The sequence below is a fragment of the Etheostoma spectabile genome, unplaced genomic scaffold, assembly GCF_008692095.1.
Source record: "Etheostoma spectabile isolate EspeVRDwgs_2016 unplaced genomic scaffold, UIUC_Espe_1.0 scaffold00006633, whole genome shotgun sequence".
In the NCBI taxonomy this organism is placed as follows: Eukaryota; Metazoa; Chordata; class Actinopteri; order Perciformes; family Percidae; genus Etheostoma; species Etheostoma spectabile.
The window spans coordinates 145-15,685 of record NW_022603408.1 but is presented as its reverse complement, the minus strand read 5'-3'; the positions used below and the strand labels follow the sequence as shown (position 1 = coordinate 15,685).

General features: G+C 42.1%; 1 pseudogene; it reads right to left on the bottom strand.

Annotated features, from left to right (window-relative positions):
• Positions 1 to 173: 173 nt before the first annotated feature.
• Positions 174 to 15,149, bottom strand: LOC116678210 (phosphatidylinositol 4,5-bisphosphate 3-kinase catalytic subunit gamma isoform-like; annotated as a pseudogene).
• Between the last annotated feature and the right edge of the window lie 392 nt (positions 15,150 to 15,541).

Sequence of the window (15,541 nt, the reverse complement as noted above, 5' to 3'; positions counted from 1 at the left end):
TACTGTAGGTTGACAAAATGATGAGATTTATTAAGACTTCATATATTTTAAGATCCTTAGAGGTAAAATATTAAATAACAAGATTAAAAATAGACTATTTTTTTTAAACTGCGATATTTGCCTTGTGACATCATATTCATGTATATTTTAGTACAGACAAAAGAAGTCATTACCAATTCGGTGATCATGATGTTGTCATTGTGGCGATCCCCAATACCCAGAACGTAGGTAGCCACACAGTAGCCACCGCAGGAATACAGGAACCTCTCCACAGCCTGCTGGAACTACAAAGTAGAGACAGAAAACTGTCACACAATAAAACAACCTTAGCGTATTATCCATGCCATCGGACACTCCTGGCAATAACTGGGGCTGCACCTGGAGCTTTGATTTGTGCGCTTCAAGAAGGTTTTTTGCTTTGAAACGTCAGATTCAATCAGAGTGTCCTAGAGCAGGCATTGAATGGAATCCTTGTTGTTTTAGGAGACCTACTGATGGCTTGAGAATGGAATAGAATATGGTTTGGGTGCTTCAGAACAGGACAAGCCTTAGGTTTGGCAATGTGAAATGGCCCATTAAATCGTTCACTGTGCCTGTAATGTAAAAAATACTGTGCTTTGATTTACTAGACAAAAAAACATACTGCCGCAATGTGGAGTCACCTTTTCTTTTTAATTAGGTCCCATATTGTAAAAAGTGAGATTTCTATTTCTTTTTTTTGATTAAAAAGCAGGTGGAGGTGCTTTATAAATACCGTGAAAGTATCAAACACTCAGTGCACAGAGAAATGTACACAGCCCATATTCAGAAACTGTGCCTTTAAGCAACAGTGAGGGCTTCCGACAGTTGTGATGTCACAACTATACTATATATATGTAGAAAGTCCCGCTACATTGCCATTACGTCATTCCCCAGCTGCAATGACACAATGGACAGAGACAGCAAGAGTGCAGGTGCAGAAGAACACACAGAAAACCCTGGCCAATCAGAGCAGACTGGGCTTTTTCAGGAGGGGGGCGCAAAGAGACGTGATAAAACGGAGCGTTTCAGACAGAGGGTGTATATTCAGACAGACAGTATAAGAACAATAATGTATTTGAACATTAAAACATGTAAACATGTTCTGGTAGAAACCCAAAATACAAGTATGAACCTGACAATGCCACACTGGTGGCCTTTAAAGCTAAAAGATGAAGTGTTGCAAATAGACTCTCAGAACATTTAAGAAAAGAAAGTATAGACACTGCGGGTGCAGGTGTCACAGCAAAAAGTAGTGTGTGAGTATTGTGGCGACAGAAAAACCCCCTGAGGGTTGCTTCTTTCCTGTCTGTCGCACTGCCACTTCCTCTACGTCTGATGCCAGAGCAGCAGCTGCTGGAGACAAAGGGTTTTGTGACTGGACGGATGGATGCATTGGAGAATGGTGTTTCCGTTTTTGGTCAATAATCTTGATATGGTCCATATATCACCCACATAAATAATTTGGATGTCTCTTGTGTTGCTGTACTCTCATGAGAGCTGGTCGTGATGTGTACCTTGTCCTCGCTGACACACTTGTCCCCGCAGCCACTGACAGAGGATTTCATCTTTAAAAGCTCCGGTGCTTCCCACAACACTCTGCTGGATGTTAGCGATGGTTGGTGTCGTCCTTCACAGTCTCAATCTACCTAAAACGATAAAAACAGAGGCAAGAAGGGTAAAACCTCACAGAACGACAGTATTTACACTTGTTTGTTCTCCACTGAATGTCTGACCTATTTTGTTTCCAGTGAGATGCAGCCGTATGGTAACAGACAGAGATCCAGTGATTCCGTCTCCCAGATCGACTCCATGATCAGCAGAATCTGAAGGGACACAAGGAGTCTCTGTAAGAGTCTTTCTGCAATGATATGGTAACTTCTGTCATTTAAAAAAAATCTGTATGCGTACCGTTCGCAGAGCAAAAGTGTCACCGGCACCACACTGTGTCAATTCAGTTGTTAGCAATTATCAAAGGACGCAGAAACTCTCAAAACAATACACTCATTGACAGTCATTAAGTAATTTCTTGGGCTTTGAAAGAATTAAAGAGACTTTATGATCCATTTCTTTGGAAAAGTGCCACACACACCTTGTGTGAAAACATTTTAATAGAAGACTGTGTCAATTTTATGCTTGTAGAGCAGACTACTCGGTCCATATAACACCTACACGCTGCACTAATGCCCGGTGTAGCCAGTTTTCATTGATTTAGTGAATGCGCAGTATTGAAAATCCGCTCTGCATATGTTATGTGTACATTGTAGCCCACCCGTTAGAGACACACTCACCTGCAGGATGAGCATATCCTGTCGGAGGTCATCGCCGTCTTTGAAGATGATGCCGATGGGGTCTTTGGACAGAGTGGTGGGTCGGCCCTTTAAACTGCAGCCACAGTGGCTTCTTCTTAGACGCCATCACTTTACACTGCTCAATCTGAATGTGCATGACCAGCCTTTATGTTACAATTCAGTGATATAGGCATTCACATGCTCACATCCCACTTTGGTTTTGTGTTGATTTCACCATATAAAACGGCTTTATATGGGTTATATTGGCTTACCACTTGCAGATAACTGGTGTGAGTTAAGGCTGCCCCCTCTAAGTTGATTAGTTGACTAATCGGTGATGGTTGATTCATCTTTTTTTTTGTTATTTCATACAAAATGACATATTTACAGGAACCATATGAGCACATCTCTGGTAAACACAAGATTTATTGAGGTGCTTTTGCATGATTCTTTGTGGAGAAACTCAGTTTTACTGGTCTGTCGATTAGTCTGTGATATCACAGTAGTGTTAGTCAACCAAATATTTCATTAGTTGGGGGCAGCCCTACTATGAGTGTGTATGGTTTTTCTCCTGTGGCCTGTGAGTGTGTTGTCCCTCACCACAGGGCTCCAGCTCTTAGTCCAGATCATAAGGGACTCGGAAACTCTCCGGCAGACCGACAACTGCAGAGTCTCCAGCTTCTGACGCAACTGAAACACCACTGACAAGCACACCACACCACACGGCTTAAGCTTCACTACTTTCACTATGTTTTATTTGAATCCTCTTATCTTTATAGAGGAATTTGCTTAATGGAATGTAGATATTGTACTTATTAAAAAATACTTTGTGCCTTTATTTCAAAGCAGCTAAGGGATGAATATTGCAGGTTAGTGTCAGTGCGTTGCTACAGAGCTGCAGGATGGCACCTTGTGCTGTAATATCACACTTGTCAGCAGACATGGCCTTGACCTCACGGTGACTTTCTGCAGAGCCTCCGTCATCTCCACCTGCAGAGCATCAGTTCATCATGTCAGTAACTGAAAGAGCTGATTATCAGACAGAGTGCAAATCTGAAATGTGAGTTGGTTTTTTGTTTTTTTAAATCTACACACACCATTTTGTCTAAGAACAAGGCATGAGCTGCATTATGTCTCACCTGTTTCCTAAAGTCCTGCAGCATGTCTTCACCACAGCCTCTGAGGTAGGCCTCCAGCAGGACAGCATACCTCTGCTGATAATGCATGGACTGTGCAATCTCACTGCGCAGGAACCAGAAGAGAAAATGACCGATACGCTTACTCTGTGGAGAGAAAACAATACTGAGACTGGTATCCATATCGCAACATTTCTAAATTAAATATTTGACAAACTCTTTTCATCATTGGAAGAAAGACAAGAGACAGATGAATGGGCAGACAGACAGAAACCACAGGACACACACACACAATCATGATGCACTTCAAACACTGTAAGACAGTGTGAGAAAGACACAGAAACAGATGTTGGTCCTGCTTACTCTCAGAGCTGTCTTCAGTAAGAACCTGACCAGGGCACTGTCATGGTAGGGCTCAAACTTGACCGCCTGCAGGACACACGCACGCACGCACGCACGCACACACACACACACACACACACACACACACACACACACACACACACACACACACCACACACACACACACACAACACACACACGTTGTTAAGTTGACATTTTGTAATCCTGATTTAAACTGCACCATGTGGAGTTTTGGACCAAATAGTGGAGCTGCAGAGCCATGTGCCAACATCACAGAAGAAGAGGACTATAAGATGATGTTTAAAAACAGTTAAAGCAACACTATGTAACTTTTCCCGCTTTGGTCCCTCTAGAGGTTGTCTTATTGGAACTACAGCTTGCACGGCTATAGTTCCAATGACACAACCTGTAAGGGACCGAAGAGGGAAAGTTACATAGTATTGCTTTAACTCCACAGCATTTAAAAATTCATCATTCATTGATTCATCTGATCAATCACTTGACATGAATATGTTGGAGACCTTCGGTGTGTTCCACTGTGGTTCGTAATTTCTTTTCATTAATAAAAAAAAACTGATTCAAATTTGACTCAACTCTGTTACGTTGACATGGAAATGGCCGAGTAAGTTTTTTGTACCGTGTGTTAAAACGTGTGTTAAAACAGCTTGGTGTGCTGTCATGCTGATTTGAGCACGCTCTGAATGACTAGTTGACCAATCAGATTGCCTGGTCAAATCTACTTGTATACAAGGCTTTGTAAATGTTTTATGAGGTAGAAAGTGCATGATAAATGGCAAAAAAAAATGTACAAACAACATGCATGTCATTCCCCCTCTCTCTCCCCTTTCATTTCTTCAGATGTCCTATCAATAAAGGTCTAAAATGCCCATATACACGTATACTTCACAGGATACCTTTAAGAGACACTGAGTTCAGAGGTTTGAGTGTGGCAAGGCAGAAAGCGGGCAGTGACAGTTAAAGGAAGTGCGGTGCAAACACAGAGCTCACTGTGCTCACACAGGACTGCTATTCAAATGTTTTCAAACTAAAGAAAGCAGGGTGTGAATACACAGCTCAGACAGATAGTAGACAGAGGAGTAAAGAAGACAACAGCAGTGCAGTTAAACTCTTTCCTTGATGTTTTGATCACGTAATCTGACAACTAAAAACATTTTACTGCAATTTTGGCACCTACAGGAACACAATGTCTTCAATGAATATTGTAGACTAGGGATGCAACTGCTAAATTATTTTTGTGATCATTAATTAATTCATCTCCTACTTCAAATAAATGACTCCAATATTAGCTTATATCTAAATTGAACCTCAATGAGTGATTGAGTCCATAATGTGTCAAAAGGAATGACAAATACCATAATGTCCTCAAAGTCTTTCTCTGCTTGGTTTTGTTCTGAGTCAGGTGTGACATCTTTGCAAAGCAAGTTATCATTTGTTTTGGAAAGAATCTGAATTGGTATTTCAAACACAGCAGCAAAATATTTTTTGATGTGTACAAATATGTTTTGGAAAGACACTGTCCACATATCACTAAAGTCCATATGATACGGAAACAACAGCATACTGTACTTTAGAGGTGCCAGTCATTTTCCTATCAGACCAAAGGGCTCTTTGTTGTCAGCAGCTCAAAATTCATGACTCATAAAAGTTGGCCACGGAGTCAACTATGCAAAAACATCAGAGGATGGACATGCAGCATGTGTCTGCTGAGCTGCCACATTCCACGAGCTGGTCAAATAGTGAAACTGGGAATCAGCCTGAAAAGGAGAGTAAATTATGGGACTAGGGCAATATTAACGAGGGGTGCAATATTTTTAAACCATTCTGAATTCAGTATAGAGGTGCTGCAAAGACGTCCCGGCCAACAAATACATCCTACAGACTAAAAAAAACATCTTTATTGATACAGATCTTACAAAAATCACAATATAATCAGATCATTATAATTGAATATTCTTCAATGAAAATGAGATACAAAAATGATCATTCCCTCCAATATCGTGAATCATGTCACAATCACAATATTAGTTACAATAATCACAATTAGATATTTTTCCCAAACCGTGCAACCCTAGCACACGCTCTACCAGGGGAGCTATCAGGAAGCCCCGGAACATGAAAGTACTGGAAAAGTACTTGTCAGTATTAAAAAAAAAAAATAGCAAAGAACACACACCTGTACGAGCTGCAGAAGATATCTGAGGACATCGTCATCTTCCAGCGTCTCCAGCTTCCTGACGGCCATTGAGCGAACCTGAGCATCCGAGGTAGTGGCAGTCCAGCAGCTGCATGGCCAGACCAACGTCCAGACCGCTGGACAGGGACATGAGGACACATGATGGAACACTGACGCTACAAAGGACAGACACATGTAGTAGCACGCAAACACCCTTTTACCTGCTGTCCCAAGCGCTGCTGCGCTCCAACAGACGGTGTGTTGCCAAAACATCTTCCGTTTCCCCCACCTGACTGAACCCAGGAGCTTTGGGTAGGCCCTGAAGACAGGAAGTCCAGAAGAGACGATTAGAGCAAAAGCACAGTAATTATAAAAATTAAAGGCTTAACACACATTTTATGGAGAAAAATTCAAAAACTTGTCCATGACTTTTTAAAGGACCAATAATACAATTCCATCCAACATTTAACAACGTAGAACCCAAACAACCTGTATAGTATGATTTACTCCAAATCAACTTATTATATGAAAACTTTTTTCAATCTCCAAAAATTAGAGATTGAATTAGAGCTACGTTATAGTCTAGTAGCCAACTAGGTGAACCCGGAAATGTTGAGTACACCAAAGTTTTATTGCAGAATGTGAAGTATGGTCCCCAGTATACGGAAAATGACGGATGCTAATTTGCATATTTGAGCAATTTGCATAATTAGCATAATTAGCATTATTAGCTTAATCGTCCAGTTGACCACATATTTTGCACTGTATGGCCAATTCTACAATATGTGAGTGGTTTAGGGGTTTTAGAGGATGCTGATTTCTTTTCTGGCTTTTTCAGATTTCAAAGAGCTAATATTAGTACTTATTGTGATTTATTTTGGTAAGTCCAATTACTTTCAGGCATAATTATAGGTTATTTTTATGGTAAACACAATCTTACATTTCAGAATCATGAGTGCTTTTGTGAATGTTGATGCATTGTTTTCAGGGGTTGCTTAAGCTGAAGCTTAAAATGAGTCTGGGCCAACCGAGTCAGCCCGCCAGACGCAAGGCTAACCAAGAGGCCTTACCTCCGCACTACACAAAGCACACATTGGCTACCACCTTCAAGCATACTGCTATGACTCACAATAATTAATTAACAAAAGGCAGCCTCATCAGCCTGATCCACCAGCTGTGGATATCTCCTTATTTTGGATGGGATAAGACTATGGGCCTAAAGGAAGGAGAGGAACTGATTATGCCCACCCAGGATTCAAGTCCAGTTGTTCCTCCTGTTTTGTTACTTGTCAGCTGTGGTTGCAAAGCGGGTTGAAACCTTGCACATCAGCAAAGTGCATTTGTACAGCTGTAGGTCTGGCCTGTAGGCCTACCAGTTAGTGTTTCTGCAAAGGCAATGATGGTGTGTGCTGCATCATACTTATACAACACCAAGAGCACAAAGAGAGGGATGAAGGGTCTGGAGAAGATGATGACAGAAAAGAAGAGGATAGTAAAGATGGTCTGCTGCTTTCCATAGCAGTGCCTGTAGGGGGACACGTCTTCCATGAAGGCAAGCTAGTGACTTCAGTGCTGGGGACCTTTGGCGCTTTTTGGTAAATTCCATACCTGGCTGCATTCAAGGTTACAAAGTTCCTCTGATTGTACAGAGCCAGAAAGAAAGCCCTTGTTGCTTTTGTGATCTGTAACTTTGGGGCTTCTGCCTCTCCAATGCAGTGGAGAAGCTTACCAGGAACGACTCTTATGGCATTGAGTGCAGACACCTTCCCCTTCCCAACAGGATATGAGGTGGAATCACATCCCGAAAGAGCATGCATGGCCAGAATGGAACCACATTGGTCACCCAGATTCTCTGCAATGGCATTTATGCTGAGAATTGTGCCATTTTATCTGTAGGTTAGTTATTATACCAGCCTTCTAACACCAATAAAGCATAAAGCACAAAGACATCTGTGTCATCACTGAGAATGTGAACAGTTGAAGCCCCATGTCTGACAACATGTAAGTTATAAGTGATATATCCGCCTCATCATGAGTGGCAATGCTGTCAGCTTTACTGACCATCATGATATTATTTCCTACATTGAAAGTACACAGGAGTTTGCTCAGCCTTTGTTTGTGTGCTTGTCTTTCAAGACTTTGTCTCGACTAGGTAGAGGTGTAGTCAATGAGAGCTTGTACTCTGTGGAGCTCTGTCCTGCTCTTCTATGTCTCTCATGGTCCTTTGCAGACACCTGCAAATATCTGTCAAAGACAACAAATGTTTGGGTGTCGTAACAATTAAGCCGACGTCCTATGCTGGCTGCAAGATGCACCACTGTCCCAGACGATGGCCAAACCACGATAAATGAGCTGGGACGCAATGACAACATCTGGTGGCTGGGTATGGCAGACTGGAACCATGAATTAGCTAAGAGAACGGTTAGCCTGCACCGGCAAGCTGATGCTAATTTAGCTAACAGCTATTTTGACTAATCACTAGCTGACAGTTTGATTCAGCCTAAAATAACGTTATTCAAAGTAAACAGTACGAAAAGCAGCTACAGCTAAACTAAGATTTTACAGTAATAATAAAGACCATGTTTCGAGTGATTGTATTTTAAATTTCAATTCAATTTTATTTATAGTATCAATTCATAGCGAGTTATCTCGAGACACTTTACAGATAGAGTAGGTCCCAACAGTTCTAGTAGTTTCCTCCAGAGCAAGCAACAGTGCAACAGTGGCGAGGAAAAACTTCCTTAAATGAGCACAAGTAGAACTGACGTAACAGCTGTTATATATTTCAACAGTTATTTTCAGTTTTGAGGGTCTTTTACATGCTTTCTCAGCTGGTGGTTAGCTGAATTAGCTGTCAGCTAAACTACAGTTAGCTTTCCAGTGGCGGTGAACGGACTTTCTTTAACTATCTACGGGAACAGATTGTGCAGTATCGTAAGGTCATAAATCCACGTTCATCATGGTATCATCTGTGCATGCGTGAACATCTTGCACATGCGCAGGACAGATCGTTTACCAACAAGCTCTGTTGCAGAGCACACAACTTAAGTTATGTTGTACCAAAAATTATTGTTCCTTAAAGTTTTGGTGGTTTGTGATTAGCTTGTTCGATATGGCTATGAGCTAATAATGGCGGCGTTCTGTTTAAGGATGATATGCTATTTGGTGAAACTACTTTCTTTAATGATTACGTTTTCCATAATAAAAAATGTTTCAACTACTTTAAAACTAGACTATGCTCCCTTGCTTTACTACATACTTATTACAACTACAACAGCTAGCTGCCACATCTTATTTGCAGGAAAACATGACCTAACCTCAAAAAATGTCAACAAATTTAGGTCATCAACATTCACATCAAAGAGCAAGAGTTGAAATGTAAGGTTATAGTGTTACCATGAAAATAACCTAAACGTCCTGAGTTAATAAAAAATGTGTCTAAATGAATCCAAATTGTTATAGAATTACCATTTTGAAGTCTGAAAGTGCCAGAATTGAATTTAACGTCCTCTTAAACCTCTTAAATCATTCCAATATTGTAGAAAACTGATGGCACAGTGCAAAATCTAGTGTCGACCTGGCCAATTCTGCTAATTCTGAAATGTAAGATTGTGTTTAACATAAAAATAACCTATAATTACGCCTGAAAGTAATTGGAACTTACCTAAATAAATCACAATAAGTCCTAAAATTAGCTCTTTGAAATCTCAAAATGCCAGAAAAGAAATCAGCATCCTCTAAAACCACTTACATATTGTAGAAATTGGCCATACAGTGCAAAATATGTGGTCAAACTGGACGATTAAGCTACTAATGCTAATTATGCTAACTATGCAAATTGCTCAACATATGCAAATTAGCATCCGTCATTTTCTGTATACTGGGGACCCATACTTCACATTTCTGCAATAAAACTTTGGTGTACTCAACATTTCCGGGTTCACAATGGGGCTCTATGGGCTGGCTACTAGACTATTAAGTCAACAGCTACAGAAAATAATAAAGTGGAAGGTTATCTACGGAAGATTACTGTAACAATTAATTTAATCAAACAACAAAATTCCATGACTCCATAATAAAGTATTTTACTAATTCCATGACTTTTCAAGGTTTTCCCATGACTCTGGGAACCCTGAATATAACATTTATATAACCCAAATTCTGGACTATACACCCACCATTTGCACACACTATATATTTTTGCACAACACAATTCAGCCATTTTGTTTATATTTGTTTATGTATGCATTGTTAATTTCTGTTGGAGCTATTCATTGTTTTGTTATATTTAATAGTTAAATATTTACTAATTTATTTAGTTTCTGTTTTGTTTGAATTTTACAGCTACAGAAGTTTGATTGTATCATTGGTATCTTTATTTTGGTGAAGTATCTGCTAGTGTTTTTTTTTGGAAAGTCCCATCCAGCCTGAGCCACCAGGTGAAGTCTCCATGTATGAGTGAGCAGGGATGCAGCAGAGAGACACCGGGGAGGGCTGATGGTTTTTATCCTAGAGCCTAGAGAAACCATTGTTCCTTTGTTAAATGTTTGTTGCCAATAAAGCTCACAACACGCCATCTTTGCCTGGAAAAAAGATTTTATCTCTGAGTAAGATTTGTTCCTTCTGTGCCTAAGTGGCTGATTGGTTTTGAGTTTGTTTTTGTTCAATCTAAAATCGCCACTACAATTTCATATTGATGTTGCATAAGTTTGTTTATGTATGCACCAAACCACCAAGGAAAATTCTTTGAAAGTGTTACTTAATTGGCAGTTAGGCCTGCACAATTCGGGGAAAAATATGAATCACAATTTATTTTGATGTCACAATTCTCTGCCACAATTTTCTTGACCATGACAAAACAAAACAAACTGGCAGTGCCAAACAGAGTTTTTTTGGCACCTATAGCACATTGTGCATCACCACAAGCCTGTAAACATAGAGGCCTCAATAAAGAGAAGGGAGAGCATTACAGCGCTTTAAAAACCTATTTTATACATGTTTTTTGTTTTAAATCAAAGTTATTAAAAATTAAAATCGTGAACAGGGTGATTCGAGATTGTGATTTTATATCAATTAATCGTGTAGGCCTATTGGCAATTACAATCTTTTGTGATTTCGGATTTAGTAGTCCATTTTCTTTGGAAACAAATTTGTCTCAAACTACCAGACTCTCCTCCACAGCGCTGCGGAGGAGGGTCTGGAAAGTCCACACAGCATTGTGGGATAGGAGAAAACGTCCTCTGGTTATTAGAATTTCTCTAAAACGGTCCTCAGAAATCTACCCGAGTTTAGGACGCCAACACAAAGAAAAAGGTAATGACATCCGGTTGAAATGAGGGACATCCGTCGGAACTTCCGGAGACATCGGAGCAATCCCGGAAGTGGAACGTTGTGGATATAGACTAGAAATGAATAGAAAAACTACCTGGGGTCGCGCATACACTCATGCCTGAAGTGCCACAGCAGCTCTTTGTCTTCAGGGCTGAGCGGATGCAGGGGGTCTGTGGCCACAATCGCCTCAAACTGTTTCTTCAGGTGGTTGGGCATTTCTCTCTGACCGCGCTCCCCTTCCTCGGCATCGTCGCAGCCGGCGGTGGTTGCGGCGGCGTCCCGGCCCACGTCCCGACTCTTGGGCAGCACCACGGGGTAGCAGTACTTGTCCAGCAGGATGGCGACGGCCATGGCCGAGGCCTTGTCGGGGTGTGGTGGCCGAGGTGAGCTTGTCTGCGTTGATGCTGCTGCTGCTCTCCTCGCTCTTCTCGGGCATTTTCCACATGTGGAGGATGAACTCGCCCTGGCGCAGCAGGGAGCGGTGGTCGATCAGCAGCAGGTTGACGTAGTACAGAAGACGGCTCTTGATCTTTCCTGACAAAACGGAAAAGACGGATACAGAGCCTCGCTCGAATGATTAACAGCATGATACAATTCAATTTTATTTATAGTATCAAATCATAACAAGCGTTATCTCAACACACTTTACAGAAAGAGTAGGTCTAGACCACACTCTATAATATACAAAGATCCAACAATTCCAGTACTTCCCCCAAGAGCAAGCATTTTAGTGCGACAGTGGCGAGGAAAAACTCCTTTTAGGTAGAAACCTCGGACAGAGCCAGACTACGACTTCAGCAACTACACCAAAGCAACAAGTAAACTTTAACAACTAAAGCTGCAAAGATTAATCAATTTACCGATTAGTTGTCAACTATTAAATGAATCGCCAACTATTTTGATTAGCGATTAATCAGTTTGTGTAATCTTTAAGAGGAAAAAAGAAGTAGAGTACAAAAGCTAACAAAGCTAATCTTTGTTTGAACCAACTATTTTGATAATTGATTAATGGTTTGGAATTCTTTGATTCCAGCTTCTTAAATGTGAATATCTTCTAGTTTCTTCTCTCCTCTGTGACAGCAAACTAATATCTTTTGAGTTGTGGACACTTGAGGACGTCATGCTGGGCTTTGGGAAACACTGATCAACATTTTTCACCATTTTCTGACATTTTATACAGAAAACTAGATATTTAATCGAAAAAAATTATCAACAGATAATGAACAATGAAAGTAGACCTCACCATCATGGCTGCCTGTCCCGCTGTGTTATCTTGGTAGGCGGAGGATCCTTGGAGTTTGGCGTCTGGGACTGCTTCCTGCAGACCACCTGGTTGGGAAAAAACAGTAGAGCACTAACAGTTAGTGACAGAGTCCAAAGATATTTCATTCGTCTGCACGCCATCTTAATGAAATGTTCACCTGGAGGTTGAGTCGTGCTCCTTTAGGCAGGTCCTTGATCTTAATGTTGAACTCCAACCAGCAGTTCCACAGCACTTCTTCATTGAAGGTTTTAGAGGACGTCCTCTCCTGAGAGAGTAAAGACAGGGTTAAACTCTGCTGTGCAAAACGTACTGTTTTGGAAAACCAGTTCTTCCTGAATTGTTGGTTATAAAGCCAACATTCAAATGAGATAGGTGGGGTTCTCAGTTCTGATTTGCTGAATCTTGTTTGAAGTTGTCGCAGGTTCAAGTCCCCGTACAGACCAAAGTACGGAGTGTACTGGTACTGGACTGGTAGCCAGTTCACCTCCAGGGCACTGCCAATACTGTTTGTCTGAATATACCTGTATTCACCCTCTGTCTGAAACCCTCTGTTAAGCGCCTGTCTCTTAAAGAACCCCTCTCAGCCCAGCCCGGTCTGATTGGTCAGCATTTCCATGTCTTTTTCACCTGCACTCTAAGAGCCTCTGCACCATCATTGCAGTCGGGGAATGAATGTAACGCCACTGTAGCGGCACTGTATGGAGTTAATTTGTTAACTAAGGTTCGGGAGCAGGGCCACGCCTAAACCACACCTCTAATCACCAAACAGACCTACATCTACCGTGCTGCGCAGCCAGGCTTGTGTCTCTGATTGCTTGAGGCAAGAGGGTCAGCGTTCCACGCTCTCAGTCATGGATCCGAAACTATGGCTAAGCTCACTTGATGTCAACGACAATCTGTTCGACGACCTATTCGAAACAGGGCATGTTTCAGTCACGCCGCAGCAGTCGGAGCCCGCGTGTGTCTCAACGGCGCCAATTGCGGTCTGCGGTCACCATGCCTCAGCTTCGCCCAGCTCTCCATTTCTCCGCAGAACAATCCCCGGCTCCAGCGGCTTCTGCTTCAGCTTCTGGCAGGTTCCTGCAGCTCTCATGCATCTTCCGCTCTGTCTGTAAGGTCGGGAAGTCGGAGCCACAAGGATCGGCGTCTACCCTCTCAGCATCTTCAGCCTCCTCCTGTAGAGGCGCCTGCTACTCCCCTTGGCGCTGCGTGCCCTCCTCCGTGGCGCGGCCGTCTCTACCCCCACAGATGACACCAATATCAGGCACTGGACCGTGGCCCGCCTTCAACGGTACCTCATTGACACCAGTCCTGTGTCGTACCGGCTCTTCCTAGCCCCTGCTCACCTCTACCGCTCCCCCTGGCGGGGGTCAGGTCGTAATTCCCCATGTGCCTGCTCCCTCTTTCTGTCATGTCTCAGGCAATCTCTTCCTTTTCATCCACGTGTTCGCAGGCTTCACAAGACCCCGTGCACATGCATCCCTTCATCCCTTCCTCTACCCTTCCTTCAGCTGTTCCTGGCCGATCGGCTTCTGGTCCCTCCCTTCTGCTGGCCACAGTGCTGTGCCACATCCAGCTGCTCAAGGGGACCTACCTACTATCGACGATTCTTAGCCTTCTTCTTTCCAACTGGTCTGTCCGGTCTGTGGTTCATGCTAGTGAACTACATTTATATAGTATAGTTGTAACATCACAATAGTACAGAAGTCCTGACGGCTCGTTAAAGGCACAGTTTACAGTTTTAAAAGGGTGGAAAGGAGAAATGGAACAAGAAAGGGCAGACGTAAAAACATGTTTGTTCCACGATTTAGCTGTCCTAATTTCAATATAGACCACGGCTGCCATCATCAGATTTTTGTTGTTGTTGTTGAAAGTTTTTGATTACCTGGGCTAAAAGCTGTTGGCCGTGGAAGATGCTGGCTTCTATGAAGACAATAAACTCTGGGATTTTGGGGAGAGATGGGATGTCAATACCCAGCACCTTCACTCTGAACTTCCTGTTACAGTCCCACATGGAGATGGTGAACACTCGTTCATGGTCCTTCTCATCGATGGTCAACTGCTCATGGGTACCTGACAAAGAAAAGTTAGGAGGATAATTATTAGTACCAAACGTGCACTGTGTTTACATGTACCATATCTCGAGAAACAGGAATTGATATATCATGAAGTAACAAACACAGTATGATTACCTGCGACTCCGGTGCAGTCATCCACTTGTGCCCAGTCCTCCTTCTGAACCAGATCCAGGTCTGTATCAGGTGGCGCCTCCAGAACCAGGTGGATTTCCTCCCCATTCTTCAGACACTGACGGATCCAGTTAAAGTCCTGCAGCGGTTTATCCCCGTACAGGTACTCCTCCCTGTGTTAACAGACACAGAGAAGCTTACTTTCAAGTTGTAAAACCTGACATATTATAGACTGTCTGCTTGTGAATTACTCTTATACTTTAAAGCAAACTTGATACATTGACTCCATGTCTAAGTAGCTATGGTGCGTTGAGCCTCGGACATACCTTCACACACACGTAGCACAAAGTCGGCCTCGCACATGTTGTCAGGAATGCCAGCAAACTTCTCTTATTTGCTGTCTGGCGAGAAATCTCACCAATACCAAAACAAGATGGAAAACTGAAAATGGTAGTGTCCTGTTCAACTTGGGAAAACATAACATAAACCTTTGGTCCCACTGATTATGACACTAGCTGTCTGTATTTACTAGGGCTGCTCGATATGAGGAAAATATGAATATCGCAATAACTATATCAATCGCAATAAAAAACATATACTGAAGTGCAGTTCTGCTGCTTTCCGTATTCTGCTATAATACAACAAACCTCTTGTTGAATTCATAACAATGACAGGAATCATTCCCAACATGCTTTTACTGAACAAATTGAACATCGAATTGAATATAAAAGGCACCCCACAAAAAGAATGACAGT